Raw genomic sequence first — 24779 nt, 5'->3', positions numbered from 1 at the left:
GGCGATGGCAGCTCTGGCGGCGGTGCGGCAGCGGTGCGGCGGCAGCGGTGCGGCGGCCAGTCTTCTGACCAGCTGCTGCCACCGCCACTTCCAGTAAAAAACAAACAAAAAACAAATAAACGTGATAGGCTACATAAAGTTTTACATAGCCTATCACAGCTAGATTTTTAAAAAAATACCGTGATAGGCTACGTAAATGTTTACGTGGCCTATCACGGCTGAGTAAAAAAACAACAACAACAACACGCGTACGCAAATGGCGGCGCCCATGGGCATCGCCATTTGCATTCCTTATTTTGGCACGTCTAGTCTACATAAACATTTAGGTAGACTACAGCGAAAATAAGGGGAACGCAAATAGCATAGCATCTATGCTATTTGCGTTCCCCTTATTTTCGCCGTAAGTCTACATAAATGTTTACATAGACTAGACATGCCAAAATAAGGCACCGCCATTTTGATACGTGCATTTTGTTTGTTTGTTTTTTACTCAGCCATGATAGGCTATGTAAACATTTATGTAGCCTATCACGGCTGACTGCAGGGATGCAAACGGCGGCGGCTATGGCCGCCGCCATTTGCAGACCCGGCCGGCCAGGATTCGGGGTGGGAGGGATGGAGCGCCTCCCCCCCGGCCAGAATTTCAGAGGGGAGGGACGGAGTGCCTCCACCCCTGGCCAGAATTTCGGGGGGGAGGGACGGTGCGCCTCCCCTCCACTTCAAATCACATTTCGTTAAAAGGTAAGTGACTTTCGTACATCCCTAGGAAGAAGGATAGAGATGAGAATGGCAGGTGGGCTTCAGAGAGAAATATGGTTGTGCCAGGCATATTTTCTTAAAACAACAACAACAGAGGAGTTCTGAGAATGGAAAACATGTAGAATAGCCCCTGGATTATGACCAGAAAAGCGGAAGTAAAAACCAACTGTGATTAAACATATGAGCACCAAATCTACAATGTCCCAACGTTAGTGGAAAACTAAAAATGGGTTGTTGTTGTTGTTGTTATTGTTGTTGTTGTTGTTGTTGTTGTTTCTAAAAGGCATAAACCCCATGCCAATTCTATGATAGATTAGATAGATAGATTTTACCATAAAGACTGCCTTTATTATGAGGAGGCATGAGGAACAAATCAGTTTCCCTTGCAAAAAATAAATGCATCCATATAAATGTATGTTACACACATAGTCTAACTGAAGAATATAAAAAAAACAGATTTGATGTTAAGTGTGTGTTTTAAAACACACATTGTTTAATGGGGGGGAAAATATAATTAGAGCCTTGACGAAGAACTATTCCATTTAATCATAGATTGCAAAGCAGATTCAGAATGTCCCCGAAAAGATTTTACAGGAATGATATAAACAAATCTCAAATTAATCTCCCCTTTGTTCCTAATCTCTCTACATGTCAAAGGATTATGCAAGCTTTATCTCCTATCAGATATTAAATTTCAGCTATAGATAATAGCTTGTTGGAGAGGGGACTGTTTAAACAGCAGGGGAGGGGGGAGAACACATAAGAATGTTCTGAGTCATTTCCACTTTGATACATCTGATTTTGGCCCATTGCTACAGGTAACTAACAAAAAGGTTAATCACAGAGAAGAACAGCTGGAGGAAATGCCCTAACCCCGACGCCAGCTTGTCTGGCAAAAGGGGGGGGAGTTGCGGGTTGGTGGGGTGAGAAGAGGTGGCTGCTGCCTATTGAGTGCTCCCCCATGGCACCACCAGGCAGGGGAGGGGTCGGCAGAGCCCTCTTAAGCTCTGCACTCCCTCCCAAACCAGCTCTCTTGCTCTCACAGCTCCCTGAGTGAGAGAGATCCCCTGGACACCTGCGACCGACCTTCACCTTCTGCTTCACTGTCGCCTCGTGCCTGCGGCCAACAGCGCCTCCGAGGGCACCGGCACTCTCCTTGACAGCGCAGGCGCCCCTCACTTGGCAGCAGCGCTCCACTTCTGCGGCAGTGGCGCTCGCTTCTGCGGTGCATGACCCCCCTTGCCTGCCTCCTACCACTGCTTGCCTCCACTCCGCGGCTGACTTAGCGACCAGGCCCTGCTGGTCTCCAGCCAGCAGTGGCGGTGGCACTGCGTTGCCATTGGGCAGTGGCGGACAATTGCAGAGCACGCCTCCGTGGCCTCCTGGGCAGCAGCGGCAGCAGCCGCGCTTCATTGCCAAGGGGCAGTGGCGCTCGCTTCAGCGCACGCCCCCCCCTTTGCCTGCCTCCCACTGCTGCTTGCCTCCACGCTGCAGCTGGCGTGATGACCAGACCCTGCTGGTTCTTGGCTGGCAGCAGCGGTGGCAACGCTGCGTTGCCGTTGGGCAGCAGTGGCGGGCGATTGCAGCGCACACCTCCCTGGCATTCTGATTGGCGGCAGCAGCTGCACTTCATTACCTGTGGCAGCAGTGCTTGCTTCTGCGGTGCGCACCCCCCTCTGTCTTCCTCCTCCCCCTGCTGCAGCAGACACTGGGAGCAGCCCAGCTGATCTCTTCTCTTCCGGCAGCCATGCAGCATAGCCTGCTTGCTGGTGGCACTCCCCCTCCTCATCAAGTCCCCCTCCCAAGCCTCATGCTGCTGAGGAAGCGGTCCCTGGGCCAGTCTGTCCGCGGCAGTGGTGGTGCTTCACCGCCTTCCAAGGGACTCCCCTGTCCCAGAGCCCCCCCCACCTGGGCTCTTCTTTCCGGGCCAACAGGCCCACAAGTTTGGAGGATTTGGGGGAGGGCTTTTGCTGCCAGCGCCCTCTCCGGGCTTGCAGGCCTCTCAGGCCCCACCTTCGGTTGGCCACCTGGCCGTAAGGGGCTGTGCGGTATAGTGGTTAGAGTGTTGCACCTGGACCCCGGGTCCTGGTCTCTGCTTGGCCATAGGCCTGGTGACTTTAGACCAGTCTCTTTTCTCAAAGTAGACCTTTGCCATACACCATACCTCCTAAGAAACAGGGCGGAAAAGGGATTCCGAGTCTGAGGATGAAGCAGGCCAGTCCTGGCTTCAATCCTTTCTTGCCTTGAAGTGGCAGAACGTACCTCCAGGATATCCCCCCCCCCCGGCTGGGCCCGGTAATGCCACGGTAGTCCAGCCCAAACAGACATGACAACAGATGCAATGTTCATTGTTGCTTTCCATTTCAGGGCATCTGGATGCCATTGGGGCCTCCACTTCGTCCTCTCAGGTTAACCCTGATGGCACACCCACACAGGAGACAATCCACTCGACCATGGCACCTCTACATCTGGTGACACAGTCGACATCCTCTGCCTCGCTGGCAAGTAGGGGTGAACGAAAGTCACTTACCTTTTCTCGCAGCTTTTTCGCGGTGGGGGGGAGCGCTTCGCTGCTCCCCCCGTGAAGTTCAGGCCGGTGGGGGGAGGCTTCCCGCCTCGCCCGGCCGAAATTCAGGCCGGGGGGGGAGGCTTCCCGCCTCGCCCGGCCGAAATTCAGGCCGGGGAGGAGGCTTCCCGCCTCGCCCGGCCGCGAACACGAAAGTAAAAAAAAAACAAAAACAACGTCCCCTGATAGGCTACGTGACGATTCACGTAGCCTATCACGGCTAGATCTTTACGTAGACTACGGCGAGAATAAGGACAACGCAAATAGCGCTGCCCTTATTTTTGCCGTAGTCTACGTAAATCTTTACGTAGACTACAGGGACAAAATAAGGAATGCGAATGGCGGCTCCCTATGGGGGCCGCCATTTGCATACCTGCTTTTTTTTTTTTCAAAGTCACCCGTGATAGGCTATGTGATGATTAACGTAGCCTATCATGGCTGAATTTGCAGATCTAGCCGTGATAGGCTACGTTAATCGTTACGTAGCCTATCACAGGGGCGTTTTTTTTTTTCTTTTGAAGTTCGCGGCCGGGGAGACGGGCGCTTCTCCCCAGCCTGAATTTCGGCCGGGCAAGGCGGGAAGCCTCCCCCCCGGCCTGAATTTCGGCCGGGTGAGGATGGAAGCCTCCCCCCCGGCCTGAACTTCGGGGGGAGCAGTGAAGCGCCTCCCCCCCACCGCGAAGCAAGTTGCGAGACCAGGTAAGTGACTTTCGTGCACCCCTAGGCTAAAATGGAGAGTAGAACCAACTCTGTGCATGTCTACTCAGAAGTAAGTCTTAATCTTAATTATCTCACTGGGTGACTTTGGGCTGGACTCTAACCACTACACCATACTTCTGTTATGAAGCTCATGAAGAAAAAGAGACAGTATAATGGAAAGTTCTTTCTGAAGCAGTCACACTTCACTTCTACAAATGCAGCATGAAGGGAAGGATCAGCAACCTTCGCTTTGCTTGAATAAAAAGCACACTCTGCACATGCTCAGGGAATGGACAAAATGAGGAAAAAACATACCAGGGAATATGAAGAACTATATTCTTTCATTATGTGTGTGTGTGTGGCGGGGGGAATCTCCCTCAATCCAGCTGTTCCCTGAAAAAAAAAAAAACCATTCATCCAAGGGTCTTCTGAGATAACTAACAGGAGGTTTGATAATGAACTGGATGTGGAAATACAAAGCTGAGCAGAGAGGAGAACCAACTCTGTGCATGTCTACTCAGAAGTAAGTGTTACTGAGTTCAATGCAACTTACTCCTACACATGGCAGCACCCCACTTGCCCCCAGCTCAGCTTTGTATTTCCACATCCAGCTCATGATCAAACCTCCTGTTAGTTATCTCAGAAGACCCTTGGGTGAAGGGGGGGGGGTTCTAGGGAACAGCTGGATTGAGGGAGATTCCCCCCCCCACACACACACACACATAATGGAAGAATATAGTTCTTCGTATTCCCTGGTATGTTTATAACTTTCCATTATACTGTCTCTTTTTCTTCATGATAACAGAAGTATGATGTAGTGGTTAGAGTCCAGCCCAAAGTCACCCAGTGAGATAACTAACAGGAGGTTTGCTAATGAGCTGGATGTGGATATACAAAGCTGAGCTGGGGGCAAGTGGGGTGCTGACACGTGTAGGAGTAAGTTGCATTGAACTCAGTAAGACTTACTTCTGAGTAGACATGCACAGAGTTGGCTCTCCTCTCCATTTTAGCCTGCAACACTGGATGTGGAAATAGAAAGCAGGGAGCATAATACCTCGTGCAGGGCTCCAGACCGGTGTGGTCATTTTAAAAGGTTTTTTCTTTCTTTCTTTCAAACAGCATTGCTTTAAACAAAGAGTGCATCGCTCAGGCAAGGCACACCTAGGGCAGCCTTCTTTTGGGAAGCCCCTAGGAGGAGGAAGTGTTTTGGCTGAAAGTAATTACTGCAGGTCTCAGGGCAGGGGAAAAAATACATAAATATGCACGAAAAATAGCCTTTCTTACGGAAGTGATGCAGACTCACGGAGATGGCTGGGCACTGGAATTACGGCTGTCGGTACAGATTTATCTTCGTAATTTTTGGAGCAGAAAAAAAAGAGGGGAATTCCAGGGGCTTGCGAACGATGGTATGGAGCACTGGCCGCAAACTGCGGAAGTCAAGCAGCACGGAAGGTACACAATTCGTACATCCCTAGTCCTTACCATGCATTGACGGGTTTGGGAAAAATAGACAAGGAAGTACTGACAGGATGGGTTATAGCCCCCCCTTTCATATCCCCTCTTCCCCGAAGGCCAGTCCATTCTTGATGAGATCCCCAGGCATCTGCGCTCAGTACGAAACACCTCTTCCAATGAGACAGTTGTCTCAGTCCGGGATCCCAGCGCCTGGCCCCTGATGGGCATGTACTGCATAGGGTCCTAGAGCCCGAGGCACTGTTCTGACTTAATGAAAGCATTTGTTCCCTTTCCTTTTGACTTCAGTGTCACTGTCGCTCACAAGACAGTGGGTCTGTCTGCCACGTTAACATTCCAGGGAATCGAATTAGACACCCTTAAGCAATGTTCTCGCCTCCCTCAGGACATATTTCTGGTCCTTCGGACACAGCTCCAGGAGGTTTTATATCTGCCTAAGGTCTCCCTTGGGGGTCCTTGTAAGAAGTTGTAGGGCATTTTTTCAATTTCTCATGCAGGGTAGTGACCCCTGGCCGTGCCTTCTTGCACTGGCTCTGTTGGGCAATGCAGGGGCTGCAGCTGACGCACTATAGGACCAGGGTCACCTCTGCTGTGCGCATGGATCTGGGGGTCTGGCTTCAATTTTGTGGGATTTTATTGGCATCTCCTCCTAGTGGTGTAAGCTGCTCCTCCAAGCCGCAGGTTCACTCAGGTGCCACTGGTACACTGAGTCTTGGATGCATACAGCAGGTTCGATGGTGCCCCGTGCAGTGGCCTGAGAGTTGAGCCGCCACCAGAATTTGTCAGGACCTTGCCTTTCTGGAGATCTTCCCTATTTACCTAGCCATGCTCATTTGGGCTGATCTCATAGCCAAGTCAGTGGCCCTCTTGTATACGACGACATAGCCACTGTGTGTGTATTAGTCAAAGCATTCCCACTCCAGTGTCTGCGTCTTAACATCTGGTTCCGGGCCTGCCATATGCCGGGTTTGGTGAACCCATTTGCTGATGCTTTGTCATGGAATCAGGTCAACAGGTTCCGGGCCTTAGCCCCGTGGGCATCTGTTATCAGATCCCATCCTTCAGTACTATGTGGGACCAGTGTACTGAAGCTGAGCATGTCATCCTGAATTCCATAGCTCCCAGTACTGGAGCCACCTACGACAGGGCAGGGAGGGAGTTCTGCCCCATAGGAGCTAGGGATGTTACAGAATTCTGCCATGGGTCCTGGGGGGCCAAATTCCAGTGAATTCGGCCCCCCAGAACCCGTGGCGGAACGGAGCCCCTGGCCTCTCCACCCCATGAAAGCCCCGCGAAATGGAGCCTACCTGGCTGCGGCTCTGGCTGCGGCTTCAGCTCTGGTGGCGGTGGTGGTGGCTGCCGGGCTGGTGCGGACGCAAATGGCATTTGCGTCCCTATGGTAGCCCATGATAGGCTATGTAAATATTTACATAGCCTATCACGGCTAAAGCAGGGATGCAAATGGCGTCCCCTATGCCATTTGCGTTCCCGTTTTAAATGTGATAGGCTATGTAAATATTTACCTAGCCTATCATGGTAAAGCAGGGATGCAAATGGCGTCCCCTATGCCATTTGCGTTCCTGTTTTAAATGTGATAGGCTATGTAAATATTTGCATAGCCTATCATGGCTAAAGCAGGGATGCAAACGGCGTCCCCTATGCCATTTGCGTTCCCGTTTTAAATGTGATAGGCTATGTAAATATTTACGTAGCCTATCACGGCTAAAGCAGGGATGCAAATGGCACAGGGGACACCATTTCCATCCACACCAGCCCGGCAGCGGCTGGAGGCCCCTCTGTGGGTTGGCCCGGCTGGCGGCTCCATGGCCTGGCGGCGGAGCGGAGTCGGCTGGGCAGGATTCCGGGGGGGAGGAACGGATCGCCTCCCCCCACCTGCGCAACCCAGCGGAGCCAGGTAAGTGGGGTTTTGTACACCCCTAATAGGAGCAGACTTCAGTCACAGGACTCATGGCCCTTCCCTGTAGATCCTTTGCTGCAATTCAGCATCTCTTTAACGAACAAGGGGGATATCTGCCAGAGCCATAAGGGGCAACCTGGTTGTCTTTAGTCTTCTCTTCTTGGCCACAACAAAGTGAGTTACTGACCCCAAGTTAGGTGTCAGGGCCAGGAGTTCTGTGTAGGGTTGGGGCAAGGATGCCACCTGCTTTTAGCAGATTCTAGGCACCCTCTCCAGATACCCTTCTGGGGTTCCAAGACGATAGCCCTCCATTTGCCCTTCTCAGTATGGCATTCCCTTGTTCCATGCTGCAGCCTTATCAGCCTTCTTCAGGGCCCTTGGGATTTCAGGGTTGTTTCAGGTTCCCATATCTGACTTGTCTGGGAGTGCCTTGAGATACTATGATTTACAGGTCTGTCCCGCTGTGCTCCACCTACCCATTCAGAAGTTAATGCCCCATCAGGGTCATCACAGGTTTTTACTGGAATACCAGGTCTGGGAGGGACCCCTGCCTTGTCACACCGATGGTTCACCGTTGACAAAATTTCAATTTGGGCAGTAACCACATCAGCTCTAGCAAGCTAGGCCAGGTAATTTTGATTCGGAACCCTCTTTGGCATTGAGCGGTCCCCAAGGCAGCTGCTTCAGGTTTCCCTTATAGGCGCGTTATGGCGGTGGGATGATGGCACTGTGAAGCATTCCAGCCTGGCCTTCGCAATTTGACCACTTTCTTCCTGTTGCAATTTTCCCTTCGCTTGCCCTAATATTTTCTTGCTCAGACTGTTGGACTCGACGTACGCCGGTACGGGTGCTCTTATGCGGGCACAGTATGGTGTTTTGAGCTGCACGAAGGGCTTCTACGCTGGCCTTCAGATCTCAGTTTCTGCTACCCCAACATGCTACGATCCAGTGGCTTGGCAGACGGGACATGCGGTGGGAGTCCCCCCCACTCCTCACCCTGTTCCACCAAGGTTCGGTCAGTCTTCCTCTGCAGGTCCAGGTGCTGCACGATGGAAGGAACGACTTGGGCTGTAAGCCAGGCAAGGACCTGATCGAACAGGCCTTGATTAATGTGCAGGTGGTCCAGCATACTTGGCCAGAAGTAGCCATTGCAGTTCTCACTGCTCCCATGGATCAATTGGAAGGCTCGGAATGATGTTGCCATTGGCAGGGCACGTCAGAAAGTGAATGGAAAAATGGCTTATGGCCTATGTGAATGTGGTGATGGATGCTCCACCCACAGGAAATTCTTTGTACAGGGAGGGAGCATTACAGGCAGGGTGGTGTCCGCCTGTCTAACATAGGGAATAGCATATTTCTGTCTGATCTGCAAAGGGGACTGCAGAAAGTTCTTCTGTGCGGGGAGTTTCACAAGCAATAGGCTTGTGATTCCTGGGGTGGCTAGGATGGGTAAAAGCAGAGATTAGGGATGGTGTGCATGCAGAGGCACCTTATGGTGACAGGTGATGCCTGAGGCCCTCTGAACGGGTTGTGCGGCTTGGTGGGGGGATAAGGGTTGCCTGGGAGACCAACCCTCCTCACTCGCCCAGGTGTTGTTCGGCACCAGGTTGGGGGTGACAGGGGAAGGTCTACCTCCCCCAGAAGGGGTAGTCCAGAGGGGCGGTGAGATCGATGACGCCCCTCAGGCTGGGTGTGCTTTCACCCAGGAAGTGCCAGCTAGTCACTGGCACAGTCAGCTGCCCATCCTAGGTTCCCCTTTGCAGATATTTTCAATAAATGTGGCCCAATTTTCACCCCAAGCCTTGTTGTCTGACCCTTCTTTGACCCACCTCCGCTCGCAACAAGTACTGTGATGGATGGACCCCACTCTTTCCATGATATATGAGGTGGCACTCTTCTCATTCACTTCAAACACAGTACAGCATATTCAGCATCAGGTTCCAGAAAGAAGCGTAACCTTTCCTCAGTATGCAGACCTTATAAACCTAGCCAGTTTTGTAAGCATATTTAGAAAGATTTGTACTCTGCATGAGAGAGAGAGAGAGAGAGATTCTTCCAAAAGGATTCCCAATGCCAGGCCAAAAAATGAAGAAGAAAAAGCTGCATTCATCAGCTTGTATAACCTGAGAGAATTTGCATAATCCCTCTTGTTTGAATCTGCAATGTTTAGTAGTTTCTACAGCTTCTTCTGGTGTTGCTAATCATAGGTAGAAGTAATAAGCTATGGAGGCCAAAGAAGCTGTGCTTCCAATTACTGGAAATTTTATTCAACCAACCCCCTTCCTTCCAGGGAACTTTTCTTTGTTTCATTACTCTATTTGTTTCCATTATTTATACCTGCATTTGTGTCATTATTCATTTGTTAGAACCACCTTGGTTTAGTTACTTGCATTTATTTTCATTGTGTTCTCCCTTTTTTCATTGACTTTGCTTTTGCCTACAGTAGCACAGGCCGCAGAACAGATTTCAGCATCCATTCCTTGTGGCCACCATTTTATTTCTTCCAAAATGCCCAGGGCAAGATCTACACAAGAGATTTTTACTGGCACTGCAATGCCTGGCTCAGTGGTATGTCATGCCTAGGGATGTCAGAGAATTCCGCCACGGATCTCGATGAGGCCAAATGCCAGTGCATTCAGCCCCCCGAAATCTGTGGTGGAACAAAGCCCCCCACCCCCACCCCCACAAAAGGCGCACGAAATGGAGCACTTACCTGCTGCTGTCCACGCTGACTTGTGAATGTCGGGCGCCCTGCGGCCGCCTTTCACTTCATCATAGTTATGATAGGCTACATAAATACTTACAGTAAGTACTTACATAGTCATGATAGGCTATGTAAATACTAACGCAGGGACGCCATTTGCGTCCCTGCGGAAGCCGTGATAGGCTACGTAAGTATTTACATAGCCTATCACGGCAAGCTAAAAAACAAACAAACAGCGTATGCAAATGGTGGTGGCTAAGGCGACCGCCATTTGCGTTCCCTTTTTTTTGCTGTTTTAGCCTACGTAAATATTTACGTAAGCTATTAAAGTGAAAAAAGGGGAACGCAAATAGCGTAGTGGGCACTATTTGCGCTCCTTTTTTCCCCGCCACAATAGCTTACATAAATATTTACGTAGGCTAAAATGGTGGGGAGGGGGAAAGGAACGCAAATGGCACCAGCAACGCTATTTGTGTTCCCCTTTTTTTTGCCGTAGTAGCTTACGTAAATACTTAAGTAGGCTAAAACAGCGAAAAAAGGGAACGCAAATGGCAGCCGCCGTAGCTGCCACCATTTGCGTACGCTTTTTGTTTGTTTGTTCATTTGTTTTGCTTGCAGGCTGCCCAGCGGCCAGATGTCTGGCTGCAGGTGGTCCCGGCCGGTGGTTCCGCGGAATCTCCATGGAACGGAGCCAGCCAGATTAGGATTTCAGGGGGAGGTGTGGAGCCCCTCCCCCCCACAACAGATCACCCCATCAAATAGGTAAGTGACTTTCATACATCCCTAGTCATGTCACCCCCTGTCCCCCTCACACTCTTTCTGCCATTACAGTCAGGGCCAGAAATATAGGGATGTACGAAAGTCACTTACCTTTCGTGGATTATGTTGATGGGGGGGGAGGATCTCCGTTCCTTCCCCCCGCAATCCTCCGCTGCCGGCTATGCTCTGCGGCAGCTCTGCGGAGCAGCCAGCCAGGCCCAGCCAGGCCAGAACCATCCACAGCCGGATTTCTGGCCGCAGAGGGCTCTGGGTTAAAAAAAAACAAAAAACGTGTACGCAAATGGCGGCGGCTATGGCCGCCGCCATTTGCATTCCTTATTTTTGCCCTCTTAATCTACGTAAATATTTACGTAGACTATGACAGTGAAAATAAAGGGGAATGCAAATAGCGTAGCGGGCGCTATTTGCATCCCTTTTGATTCCCCGTTTTAGCCTATGTAAAGATTTACGTAGGCTAAAACGGGGAATCAAAAAGGGACGCAAATAGCGCCTGCTACGCTATTTGTGTTCCCCTTTTTTTCGCTGTCATAGTCTACGTAAATATTTACGTAGACTAAGACGGGCAAAAATAAGGAATGCAAATGGCGGCGGCCATAGCCACCGCCATTTGCGTACGTGGTTGTTGTTGTTGTTTTTTACCCAGAGCCGCCGCCACCGCCCGGAAGATCCGCCCCAGGTGAGTCTCATCCCGGGGGGGATCCGCGGGGGGGCAGGGGGCAGGCCGTTCCACCACAGAGTTCGGGGGGCCGAATGCACTGGCATTCGGCCTCACCGAGATCCATGGAGGAATTCTCTACCATCCCTACAGAAATATCGGAACAAGGATAACTGTTTTGGCAGTTGGCCTCTGTACACCACCACACTGAAGTTGAAAGGAAACACACCCACATGGGAGTGAAGTCAGGACTTTCAGCTGTAATTCAAGGGGTTTGACAAAAGTGGGGCACTAACCATTTGGGAAGGACAGCCAGTGGCATACACACACACCCAGAATAGGGGGTTCTGCAGAACAGTATGGTATATGACACAGAGGGCTTCAGTAGGTAAGGGGCATCATCAAAAATCCAATGCTCTGCCTCGAATGAGCAGAAATGTTTCATTAGGGCAAAATTATTCTGGATACAATCCCCTCATTGTTTGTCCAGTGCTCCTGTAAAATAATACAATATTCAGAGCTCTGAACATACTATATGCATAGAAAGGCACACAAACCCTACAGTTGTACCTTAAAATAGAAGGACACAATGAATGGGGTAAAAAGCAATGCCATTGTATTACATACAACTTGGAAATATCCAGTTCACCTTCAGATATGGGCCTTATTCCATAGCATAACTAGGTTTACAGTTACTGTGAATCTGGGTCAATACTTTAATGATTTCTACAGAGGTACATCACAACTACTAGTACATTTTCATTCCTTTCCAGCCCCAGTTTCATTATTTATACACACACACACACACACACACACACAATCTCCGAATAAAATTACACTAACAGAATTAATATTTCATCTTGGATCTAAGCACACATCAATAAATACTGTATTTCAAATCCTAATATTTCTACCTTATTTCATTGGACCTGTAAGATTCAGTCATTCAAGACATCATCCATAGCCCCTTATCTGAGATTCCAAACATTTTGCATTCTTTAAAAACACACTCCACAATTTCTGTAATGTCACTAATCACTGTTGTGCAGATCTAGTTATCCATGTGCTCCATTTGTTCAAATGCTAATGCCTTCCACTCTTTATATCAAGTTTCATTTATATTTTCCCAAGGGGAAAGTCAGGCTGTGTGGAATCTTTTGTGTACATTCTGTTCACAGATTGCAAGTCTGTCTGTCTACATCACTCAGAACAAGTGTGTGTGTGTGTGTGTGTGTGTATATATATATATATATATATATATATAATGATCCTATGACTTTTGTGTTGAAAACAGCACAGATACTGGTTCTGTGATGTTCTTTCAGCTTGGTTATATGGTTTTTTCTCTTATACAATGTATTCCAGATTTTATATATATGAAGGCCTTCCATCTAGACAGAGGACTCCTCAAGCCCTTGACTCATCACAACACAGAGTTCTGTTTTTTAAATGTTAAACAGAGGGACAGAAACCAATGGGGTACTTACACCCCCACCAATTTCTTTCTGCCCCACTGTTTCCCTCCCACAAGCCCTGGGTCCCACCAATTCCATTGCACAAGTGGGACCCACCACTTATACATGAGAGATTTAGCACTTCCTAGGGAAAGCCCTGAAACAAGCAGAAATGCTTGTTTCTGGAAGGATGCAGGTCAGTGGGGCCGTTACGCGAGCTCCACCGACCTGCCTCCTTCCAGAAACAAGCATTTCTTCTCATTTCAGGTTGCCCTGGAAACGCTAGATCGCCATTGCTCAAGCAGCCATTGTTCAAGTGTGTGCAATGGAATTGATGAGGCATATGAGAACATTTATTTATTTGTGGCATTGTATATACTGTTGACTATAATAAAATCTCTGAGTGGTTCAGAATATTAAAATACAATATTAAAAACACAACATTAAAACACAGCAGTAAAAACAGTTTCAACTACAGTAAACTAAACCAAAAAAATCAAGGAGCAGTAAAATGGAGCAGTATAATTAATTTATTTACAATCCAGGGAAAGTCTGGGTAAAAGCAAGTGTGTTTTCAAGAGGTGTTTGAAAGATGTCACATTTTCTGCCTCACAATCTACACGAGGTAAGGTTTCCAAGAGGGCGGGTGCTGCTACAGAGAAGGCCCCCCATCTGAGTATTTCACAGCAACATTCCATTCATTTTTGGAATAACCAGCAAGGCCTCCTCTGCTGATCTCAAAGGTCACCTTGGAATGTGCAAGGGAAGGCGGTCTGCTAGGTATCCTGGTCTCAAGTTGTTTAGGGCTTTGCATGACAATAACATGAACTTGTACGTGGCTCGGTAGCTAATGGGCAGCCCGTGAAGTTCTTTTAACATCAGTGTTATGTGAGCACAGCTAGGTGTCCCATGAGTACCCTAGATGCTGCATTCTGCACTAGCTGCAGCTTCTGACCAATGCATGAAGGCAGCCCCACACAGAGCAAATTGCAGTAGTCTAATCTTGAGATTACCAGTGCATGGATCGCTGTGGTTAGGCTACCCTATCCAGGAATAGGCATACTTGGCATACCAGCCAGAGTTGGTAATGGGGACTCTGGGCCACTGAGGCCACCTGGGCCTCCAGTGGCAAAGGCAGATCCCCAAACTACAGACTTGTTCCTTCAGAGGGAATGCACCCCCATCCAGAACAGGCAAACACCCCAAATATCCAGACCTGGGAACTGCTGTCTGTCTTACTGGGATTCAGCTTCAGTTTATTGGCCCTCATCCAAGCCATAACTGCATCCAGGCACCGGTTTAGAACTTGCACAGCCTCTCCCTATTCAAATGTCAAAGACAAATAGAGCTGAGGGTCATCAGCATACTGGTGACGCCATGCTCCAAATCTCCTGATGATCGCTCCCAATGGTTTCATAGAGATTTTAAATAACATTGGGGACAGGATGGTTCCCTGTGGCACCCCACAGCTCAACTGCCATGGGGCAGAGGTACAGTCACCCAATGCTATTCTCTGCAACCAACCTGTCAACTGTGAGTTGAACCACTATAGAACAGTGCCTCCAACTCCCAACTCACAGAGGCAGTCCAGGAGGATGCTGGGTTTTTGCTTCCTTCAATGTTTGCTTAATGAAGAACCTCCAGATTTAGTTTAGGTGAAATTTTGATTCTAGAAGCTAAAGCCAAAAAGTGACCCATCCATATAAAACAGGAAGAAGAAAGCTGTAATATGTTGCACCTATATTATCTGGTCTCACAAGACTACCAGTTCCATTTAGAGAAGGGAGAATTTCTGTCTATTACCAGTCGATACTTTCACAATGTTTTTAGCCTTCATTCTGTTCTGCTGTTATACTCATCTGCTTTAAAAAAAGAAGAAAAGAATTCCTCTACAAACATGTATTTAAATATGTATTTTGATTAGGGATGTGCAAATCAGCAAAATTTGAGATTGCCAAAGTTCTCCAAATTCCTTCTCAAAGCTCATTCTGACTTGAATCCATATCAGATTATGAGCTTTACTTTTTCTCTTTTCACGTGAAAATCCATGCATGTTTTCGTGAATATTTTTCCATAGGTACGCATCAAGTGTGCACATCTTTGAAATGTACACATTCTTCTCCCATTGATTAAAGTGTATTTGTGTGCATTTCTCCAAAGTACACATTTTCCATCCGCATTTTTCAAATATACAAATGCTGTTCAATACAGTTTTGGGGTTCACGAAACACAATGCAAGCTTGGAAAAGTACACACTTCAACAGTAGATTGTGTCTGAGTCCATGTTTGGTCTGGAAGGTGCAAATTGGATAAATCCTGATGCAAATTAACTGAAATAAACTCGTTATGCATCCCTACTCAAAATCCTAGGCCTGGATGGACAAATCTGTCTGTTTCTGTTTCTCCCACATTTCATTTTTCTTAATCTCAAATTCTTTCTCACCCATCCTTACTTGCGACTAGGGATGGATGGGCACCCCACCCAGTCCAGGTCCTCTGGGCACTTGCCAAGCCCCTCCCCACACACACCTCAGGACCCATGGCCAAGCCCACCCACCCCACACACGCACACTTGCTGAACAACCCACACTCACCCTGGGTCTGTCTGGCAAGTTCTGTGATCGCCAATCTGCAGGGAAAAATGGTGATCATGAAAATGTGCACATTTGATCTTACACAAAATAATACTGTGAATGGCCAATACTTGAAAGATTACAGACGTAAATGGGACATTTACGCTGGTAATCTTATGTATACCGGCCATACGTGGAGCCATTTTGTATAAGATCTAATGTACGCATTTTTGCGATCACCATTTTCCCCACCCCCAAATGATCGCAGTACTTGCCAGATGGCCGGTGGTGAGTGTGGATGGCTTGGCGAGAATGAGGAAGCCTGAGTGGGGCAAGTGGCTAGGCCGGCATGGCTTGGGGCAGGGTGGGGGAGTCTGCTGGACTCTCGGACTTGACTGGGCACCTGCAGCCTAGTTGCAACATTCCAAGAAGAATGAAATCTGGTAGATAGTGAATTTCCAGTCCATTAATCAGAGAGGTGCAGATCAGGTAATTTCAAATAAAGATTCAATTCCACAAAAAATATCCTAAGCTGAACTGCAGCAAGAGGCTGAATTTCAAAGGAAGCTAAGAACTGGCTTAAACTCTTCTTTATATCTAAGGGGGGGGGGGCAGGGGTAAATCATAACAATATTTAGGGCTATATTATTTACATTGCACTGAACATTTAAATAAAATCTAGCAAATTTCATAACATCAAAGCAAATTGTTTTGCAAGAATGATAGGGTTGGCTTCTCTCCACATGCTTAAGTCGGCAAGCACATACTGAGAAACATATATTTTTCACCAAAGAAATAATCCGTATTGAGAATAAATCCAAGAACAAAGTGCCTGAGTCAACAGTATGAGAAGTAGAACAGTATAAGCTGCTGTGATAAGCAATAGTTCTTAACTGCTATTACTAGTGTATGGGGCTGATATGATAATTGTTTACAGACCTCAATGTGAATATCAGAAGAACTTAACACAGGCCGTTATTTCAGTGGGATTATGTTAATAAGGAGACCATTTGTGCCATAGCTCAGCAGCAGCAGAGCGCATGCTTTGCATGCAAAACATTACAGGTTCAATCACCACCATCTCAAAGTAGGGCTAAGGAAGAATCCTGCCTAAAATCTCAGACAGCCGCTGCCAGGAAGTGCCAACATTACTGGGCTACATGGATCCATGGTCTGACTCAGAATAAGACCGCTTCCTATGTTTCCGATGTTTCCCTAGGGATGTCAAAGAAATACACAATGGATTCCAATGAGTTCCGATTTCTATGAATCCAACCTGCAGATTTCACAGCAGACTGACTTTTTCCAAGTTGTGTGGATTCTGGAGACTTGCACACTGGTTCTTGTGCAAGATTTGTGCCAATTAATAGAAAGCAGGAAAAAATGTCTGTAATGCAGAAGCTTTATTAAGAGAGGCAGATGAATTTGAAGTATTCACTTGTACGCACATGCACCTGGGAGTGCCTTCCCACCTACGTCCCAGTCCGCCACCTAAGGTCCTCTGAGGGCTCTCTGCTGTGGCTGCCTAATGCGAGACTGGCAGCCACACGCAAGAGGACCTTTTCCTTTGCCGCCCCGCCGTTGTGGAATGACCTGCCATGGGTTGAAATGTGCCTGCTGACCTCTTTGAAGGTTTTCAGCAGGCGTTAAAGAAGCTATTATTCCGGCAGGCCTTCCCTTTTTAGAACTCTTCTTCCTTTTGCTGACTTTTGTATGCTGTTTTTAAGCTGTGTTGTTTTTAAGCTGTGTTGTTTTATTGTTGAATTTTTTTGGTTAAATTGTTTTTAGGTCAAAGCTGTTTTTAGTTATATTTTGTCTGTATATCTTGTCCATATGCTTTTATGTAAATGGATTTTAAACTTCGTATATTTTATTTTAATGTTTTAACTTTGGTAAACTGCCCAGAGAGCTTTGGCTATGGGGTGGTATAGAACTGTAATAAATACATACATACATACATACATAAAACATGCACACACAGAAATATATATACACACACACACACACACAAAATGTGCAGTGTTTAAAAGGGACAACAACTGAACAATTGCATTTAATTGAACAATTCAATCAGGGTGCTGAACCTCTTTCAACCTGAGGGCTGAATTCCATTTCGGAGGAACTCTCAGGGGCACATTCCAGCAGCGTGTGAGGCCAAATGCATGAGGGGCAGGGCTGACAGAGCAGGGCCGCAATACAAAAAATACCAGAATATTTTAGCGTAAAGCTCTTTTACCAATAACTAAGCCTTAGGAGAGGCATGCCAGCCTTTTAGAATGTGTGTGTGTGGGGGGGAAATGTCACAGAAGCTGGGAAACCACAAAATGATAGGAGGTTGGGGGAAGGGGTGAGCCAGGGGAAGTGGGGGTGTGGCCATCTGGGGAACCCCTGAGGGCCAGATTGGGACACCAGGCCTGAGGTTCTGCGTCACTGGTTAAATGAAACCTATAGGTTACTTCCTTCAAGGTCATGTGGTATTCCCATTGGCTCTCACTAGGGATGCATGAACCCGCCACTGTCCGTTCCAGGGGCGGGGTCTGTGGAGGGACAATTTGGGCTGCTCAGAGCCCCATGGAATCCTCTGGAGCCAAGCCATATCCACCGGAGTTGGGGGAATGGCTCCCCACCTCCTGAAAAGATGTGATATCACAGGCTTAGCCTATCTCAGGGAAGTTACACCCATAAATGGTGTATTGTATGCCATTTGTGGCCATAACGCACTTCCTTTGACCTAAATACAGTTGTAAGCAGCTGCAAAACAGCTGTAACTTTCCTACGATAAGCTAATGGCAACTGCCATTAGCGTATCATGCCTTATAGGGAGCCGAAAAGCCACCTCACGAGTACTCCTCCAGACCCAGAGGTAAGTGTAGCCACTATGTGGTGAACATGGGATGTTGGAATCCAGCCTCATTTGAGTCTGCGGAGGAATGCTCCAGCATCCCTAGTTCTTACAGCCTTGAGTATAGACAGGTGTGGATGTAGTGAGCTGCAGGACTATTTGTGGGAGGTTAGCCACAGTGGAGTAAGTGTCCTTCTCAGCCAATCCCTCACAGAAATACATTACTGATTATGTGTAGCTACAAGTGAAGCTGAATGCAAATACTTCCAAACAATATTGTTGCATTCAAACCTACCCAGACCAGTTGGCAACAAACCTTAAAAAGAAAGAAAGAAAGAAAGAAAGAAGCTTAAAAAAGCAAGTATCTATGTCAAGGCAATAGAACAGCATTTCTGATTAAAGCAGGAAACCAGGCAGAAGTATGGAGGGATACCTTTCACAGAAGGTACTTTGAGATAAACCTTTCTTTCCCAAAGCAGCGATATTCATCATTTATTTCCTTTTGACGCTTCAATTACAGGCCAAGGCCATAACAATCTCTAGCTAGTGCTCTTCAAATTAGATGTACAATCTATGTCTTTCTCTGTCTCTTTTTGAAATTTCATTTAAATACCAATTTTATAATCCATAATCCATAATCAAAGCTTCTAACCATTCGGTCTCACCAGCAGCTTATTCACCAAAAGAAAGAAGAAAAAGTTAGTCCAGTGTGGCTGCTGGATCCAATATGTTGAGGATGCTTTATTGATGAAACTTGCAATTTGGGAAATTAAAACCTCTATCCAGACATGTGTGTTTTGGGTAGGAATGGCATGGGCACCCAATTCGGTCTGTGAGTGCAGTGGACCCCCCTTGCCCACGTCCCCAAGCCATACCCGCCAAGCCTTTGCCCCTGCTCGACACACATCCCATACTCACCAGGCTACCCACAGTCACCAGAGATCTGTTTGCAAGTGCCATTTTGCAGAAGAAAATGATTATTGCATATATGCACACATCGAGTCTTACACAAAATGGCACCATGGATAGCCCATAAATGCAAGATTACAGGCATAAATGGGCGACTTAAGCCTGTGATGGTGCGTATATCGGCTATTCGCTGTGCTGTTTTGCTTAAGACCAGATGTGTGCATATTCGTGATCACCATTTTCTTCTGCAAAATGGTGCTTGCGCCTCTCATGGATGGATCCTGGGTGAGTGCAGGTGGCCTGGTGAGCAGGGGGGAGGTCAAGCATGGGTCCGGGGCTGTGCGAGTGGGAGCAGGGGCTCGGTGGGCACCTGGAGAACCTGGACAATGGGCACAGAAATAACATCAGTTCAAAAAGTAACATCACATATAGTTTATTCATTTAAGAAGGATCAAGTAGCATGGCACTGGAAACAATAACCTCTGCAATTCAAGATGCTCCACGGGTAAGTGAGAATATTCACAATGAATCACAGAAGCTAGAGTTTAAGGAAATGATTTCTTTTCAGAAGTGTATCAGATAGGATTACAGAAATTTTTCATATCCTGTAACATATTCCCTTACCAGTATCAAGTGTTTTATCACCATGCACTCAGAAAGGCTTTATTTAACTGCTGCCGAAGAATAAGACAACAAATGCACAAACCTGATTCCCCTCGGTATTGCTCCCATCTCGCTGTTGGTCCTGATGGTGAAAACACGATAAAATATTTTAATACTTCATTTATTTACTGATTTCTAGAGTGCTGGACATAAATCTCAAGAAAACACAGACCCTGCCCAAAGGCATACTGTACCTTCACTTGAATATGCCTTAAGCCTGCAATCCTATGCGCACTGACTTGGGACCAGTCCCCAGCAAAAATGGTGGTGATGCACTGCTGCCATTTAGTAGTGGAAGAGGGAAGTCATCTCCATCACACTGGAATGTGCTAAAGAATGTGGATGCCATTCTTTTGCACCACAATACTTTCAATGGGACTGGAAAGCACTGCAGTGCAGTGGTATCATTCTTTATCTTGATGCCGTTCTTCTGCACTGCATAACTTCCAATGGGAGGTGCATCTTTCAGAGTATTTGTGGACTGGTTCAATTACTGTTTTTAAATATCAGTTAAAAAAACTTTTCTCTTTTCCAAAGCATCTGGAATTTTAGTTTATGTTTTATTATGGTTGGTAATGTTGATTATTTAGTTGGTTCAATTACTGTTGATTGAGTTGGTTCAATTAGGGCACAATCCTATGGGTGCTAATCAGCGGCTAGACGGCCATAGGATAGGTTGGTTTCTGGGAACCGACTCAGAGCCCACCTCATGGGCAGCGCCTAGCATTCCACATCCATAAGAGCAGTGCAGAGTGGTGAAAATGGGGCATTCCCAGGGACGGGCCAGGGTGGGGAGGTTGGGAAGTGCCAGTATGACACATCCTATGTGTCGTCTGGCCGCCCTTTCCCATGCTCCAAGGTCCTGTGGCTAGAAGCTGAAATCAGCTGTCTAGCTGTGAAATCCAGGAGGGAGAACCAAGGAGGAGATCTGCTCCTCACCACTCCTCCCGCCCTGCACTGCATAGGGAGTCATCCCAGATAGGACTGCTCCCTCCCTTATTTAGTTGGTTCAATTACTTGTTGGTTCAGTTACTATTATTATCTAGTAATATTATTTAGTAATATTTAAATAGTAATATTTATTTATTATTATTATTTAATTTTAATTTTAATGATATTTAGTAATAATTATTTAGTACTACTTGGTAATATTTAGTAATATTTATTACTAATTACTATTTAGTTGGTTCAGTTATTTATTTTATTTGATTTAGTTGGTTCAATTACTTATTTAGTTGGTTTAATCACTGTTGGTTCAATTGCTGTTTTTACATCTCAGTTTAAAAACTTTTTTGTTTCCCAAAGCTTCTGGAATTTTAGTTTAGATTGTATTATTGTTGCTAATGTTGATTATTTTGTTTTGTAGTGTTTTCCTGTGCCTGCTGGGTCCCTTCCCCCCCCTTTTTGGGGGGTTTAGTTGCATTTTGTGATTTTATTTGAATGTGCACCTTGAGGCAGGGACCTTGTCTTTTATTCTTATTCATTGCAGTGCAATCTGCAATGATGGCACTAAATAAATAAATAAATAAATAAATACATGGAGAACCAGTGTGGTGTACTGGTTAAAGTGTTGGACTGGGAGCCAGGAGTTCTAGTCCCCACTTGGCCATGGAAGCTCATTGGGTGACTTTGGGCCAGTCACAGACTCTCAGCCCAACCTACCTCACCGAGCTTTTGTTGTGAGGATAAAATGGAGAGGAGGAGGATTATGTACACAACCTTGGGTTCCTTGCAAGAGGAAAAAAGGAGGTATATAAATGTAATAAATAAATAATCTGGTATCCTGAATGTGCATCTCAATCAGAGGAAGTGTTGACCAGCCTGCTTTGACACTGAAAATGTGTTCCCTCTCCTCCCAGATACCCATTCCTGTGAAAACAGTTGCAACATCCTTTTGCCAATGGCTGCAAATATTGCTGAAAAGAACAGGAGGGGAAGGGTAATTTATGGGGAGCAAAAATGTCTGTCCCTGCATTTTGGCTCACCATTTGTAAGGAATATTACATATTACAAAAGGGGTTGTTAGGGAAATGTTGTCCATCCAAGTGGAGTAATTTGTATGAGGGAAAGGATACACTGCTCTCTGGTGTGTGATGTATGAGCACCAAAGTTGTGAGATGTGTTTCAAATGTTATTTGTGCTGCCATATCATCTCTGGGTTGCCACCAAGAAAGGGTTCAGGAGTGGAAGGGATCAACCCTTGTCTAATGTTGATTTGTTGTTGCTGTCAATATATTTAACTGTACTCAGAGCTTCTGGGAAGGAAGGAGAAGGAGAAGGAGAAAAATAGAATATTTAGTATTTTATATTTTTTCTTTAAAAAGTGATCAAAGTACTTCATGTACATTTGGAATTTAGATCTCACAAAATTTACTGACAGCTATGTTGGTCCACAAATTATTGGAGAAACGGGGCTTATGGGGGGAACACATGTGAAAGTGGTCAAGAACAAAAATAGACTGATTTGTCCATCCCTAGTTCAGACAAGGGTGCCTTCAGAGACCCAAGTATTTCCCTTAATGTCTGTGTGGCTAGCCTGTCTCACCTGCAGCCTTGCCATCTGCCTCCCAAACCTGCCATCCTTCTGGGATTTCTTCTTCCCCCCTTTCCTGACCCAGCAGAAATCTTCTCCCCTCACCCCACAGTTTTATGTCAGCTAGGGTTTAAATCCCTCTTGTGGTGGCCTCACCCCACCCGCAACCTGGAACAGCATCATTGACTGTCACTTCTGCCACAGTTCCTTTTAAATCCTGTTGGAATGCCTGCACTGGGGAGCCATTGCCACATGGCTGGGCAGCTCTCAGCATGCTCTATTTTGTTTTCCTTAACTTCCTTTCCTTTCTTTTAAAATTCCCATCATTATTTCCCTACCCTCATTCTTGCCTTGTCTTTTTAATATAGTACCAGAATAGGCAGATCAGTGGATGAGAAAGTGATAGCTGTAAATGCTTTAGGGCACAGCCCTATGGGGTGCACCCCTGCTGGATGGAATCCTCCAAACTTGGGGCTGCTGCCAGCACAGCAGGAGGAGTGACGGAGGCAACGTTCACCTTGTTCTGCTCCTGCTGTTTTGTTCTTCCTCGTCTAGCCTTTGAGCCCAACCAAAGGATGCATGCTGGCAGGGGCAGTGCAGGGGCTGGAAAGGCCATAGAATGCTTTGTAATCTGGCCTTTCCTCTCCCCTCTTCTCCCAGCCCACTGAAATGCCTCCTTACACACCTCTTCAAGGTCTATTGGTGACCTCAGAGAGCAGGAGGTTGTGTTGCCCCAGCCGTGGGTGTCAACCTCTTAGGTTAGAGGTGCCAAGATAGTGATAAATCACTTTCAAAGGTTTGCTTACAAGGAGACTTTATTGGGTAACTTACAGCACACAGGTGTACCCAATGGTTGGATCAACCAGCTTCTCTGAGCCACGAGCCATTGGGTCAAATGGGTTTTATACCATACATGTTAGCAATAAGGCAGCATAACAGCAGCAAGCGCCTCTAGCGTTCATTACCAGCATAGACTAACAGCACTAGGTTCTCAGCACAGCCACCTGCAGCTCAGCATAAACACATAGCTTCACTTCCCAGGCATGGCCTGATAAGGCCTTCTAGCATTCATTAGTATGGAATGCACTGGGGCTGTTATCAGCCTTTTGACTCATCTGCACATGCTCAGAGGCTTACTAGCAAGGGAATTGCACCAATAATGAACTTAAGCAAGCATTATGGTTCTCTAGCCCCTTCATGGATCACTGCCTTGTTGTGGCGAAGGGGCTTGCGTAACTCAGTGAAGCCATAAGCTATGCCGTGCAGGGCCACCCAAGACAGACAGGTCATGGCAGAGAGTTCTGACAAAATGTGGTCCACTGGAGAAGGAAATGGCAACCCACTCCAGTATTCTTGCCAAGAAAACCCCAGGGAACGTATCACAAGGCTAAAAGATATGACGCCGGAAGATGAGCCCCTCAGGTCGGAAGGTGTCCAATATGCTACTGGGGAAGAGCAGAGGGTATTTCCAAGTAGCGCCAGAAAGAGTGAAGCGGCTGGGCCAAACCCGAAAGGACACTCAGCTGTGGATGTGTCTGGTGGTGAAAAGAAAATCCGATGCTGTAAAGAACAATACTGTTTAGGAACCTGGAATGTCAGATCAATGAATCAAGGTAAGCTGGAGGTGGTCAAACATGAGATGGCAAGACTGAACATCAACATCTTGGGAATCAGCGAACTAAAATGGACAGGCATGGGCGAATTTAATTCAGGTGACCATCATATCTACTATTGTGGGCAAGAATCCCTTAGAAGAAATGGAGTAGCACTCATAGTCAACAAAAGGGTGGGAAAAGCAGTACTGGGGTACAATCTTAAAAATGATAGAATGATCTCAGTACGAATCCAAGGCAAACCATTCAACATCACAGTAATTAAAGTCTATGCCCCAACCACTGAGGCCGAAGAAGCTGAGGTTGATCGGTTCTATGAAGACCTACAACACCTTCTAGAACTAACACCAAAAAAAGATGTCCTCTTCATCATAGGGGATTGGAATGCTAAAGTAGGAAGTCAAGAAATCACCGGGATAACAGGCAGGCATGGCCCTGGTGTACAAAATGAAGCAGGACAAAAGCTAATAGAGTTTTGCCAAGAGAACATGCTGATCATAGCAAACACTCTTTTCCAACAGCACAAGAGGCGACTCTACACATGGACGTCACCAGATGGTCAATATCGAAATCAGATTGATTATGTCCTTTGTAGCCAAAGATGGAGAAGCTCCATACAGTCAGTAAAAACAAGACCT

This window comes from Heloderma suspectum, chromosome 4, assembly GCF_057233095.1.
Source record: "Heloderma suspectum isolate Gila_16-S chromosome 4, 16-S_ref, whole genome shotgun sequence".
Lineage (NCBI taxonomy): Eukaryota > Metazoa > Chordata > Lepidosauria > Squamata > Helodermatidae > Heloderma > Heloderma suspectum.
The sequence above is the reverse complement of the archived record's forward strand: the minus strand, read 5'-3'. Positions refer to the sequence as shown.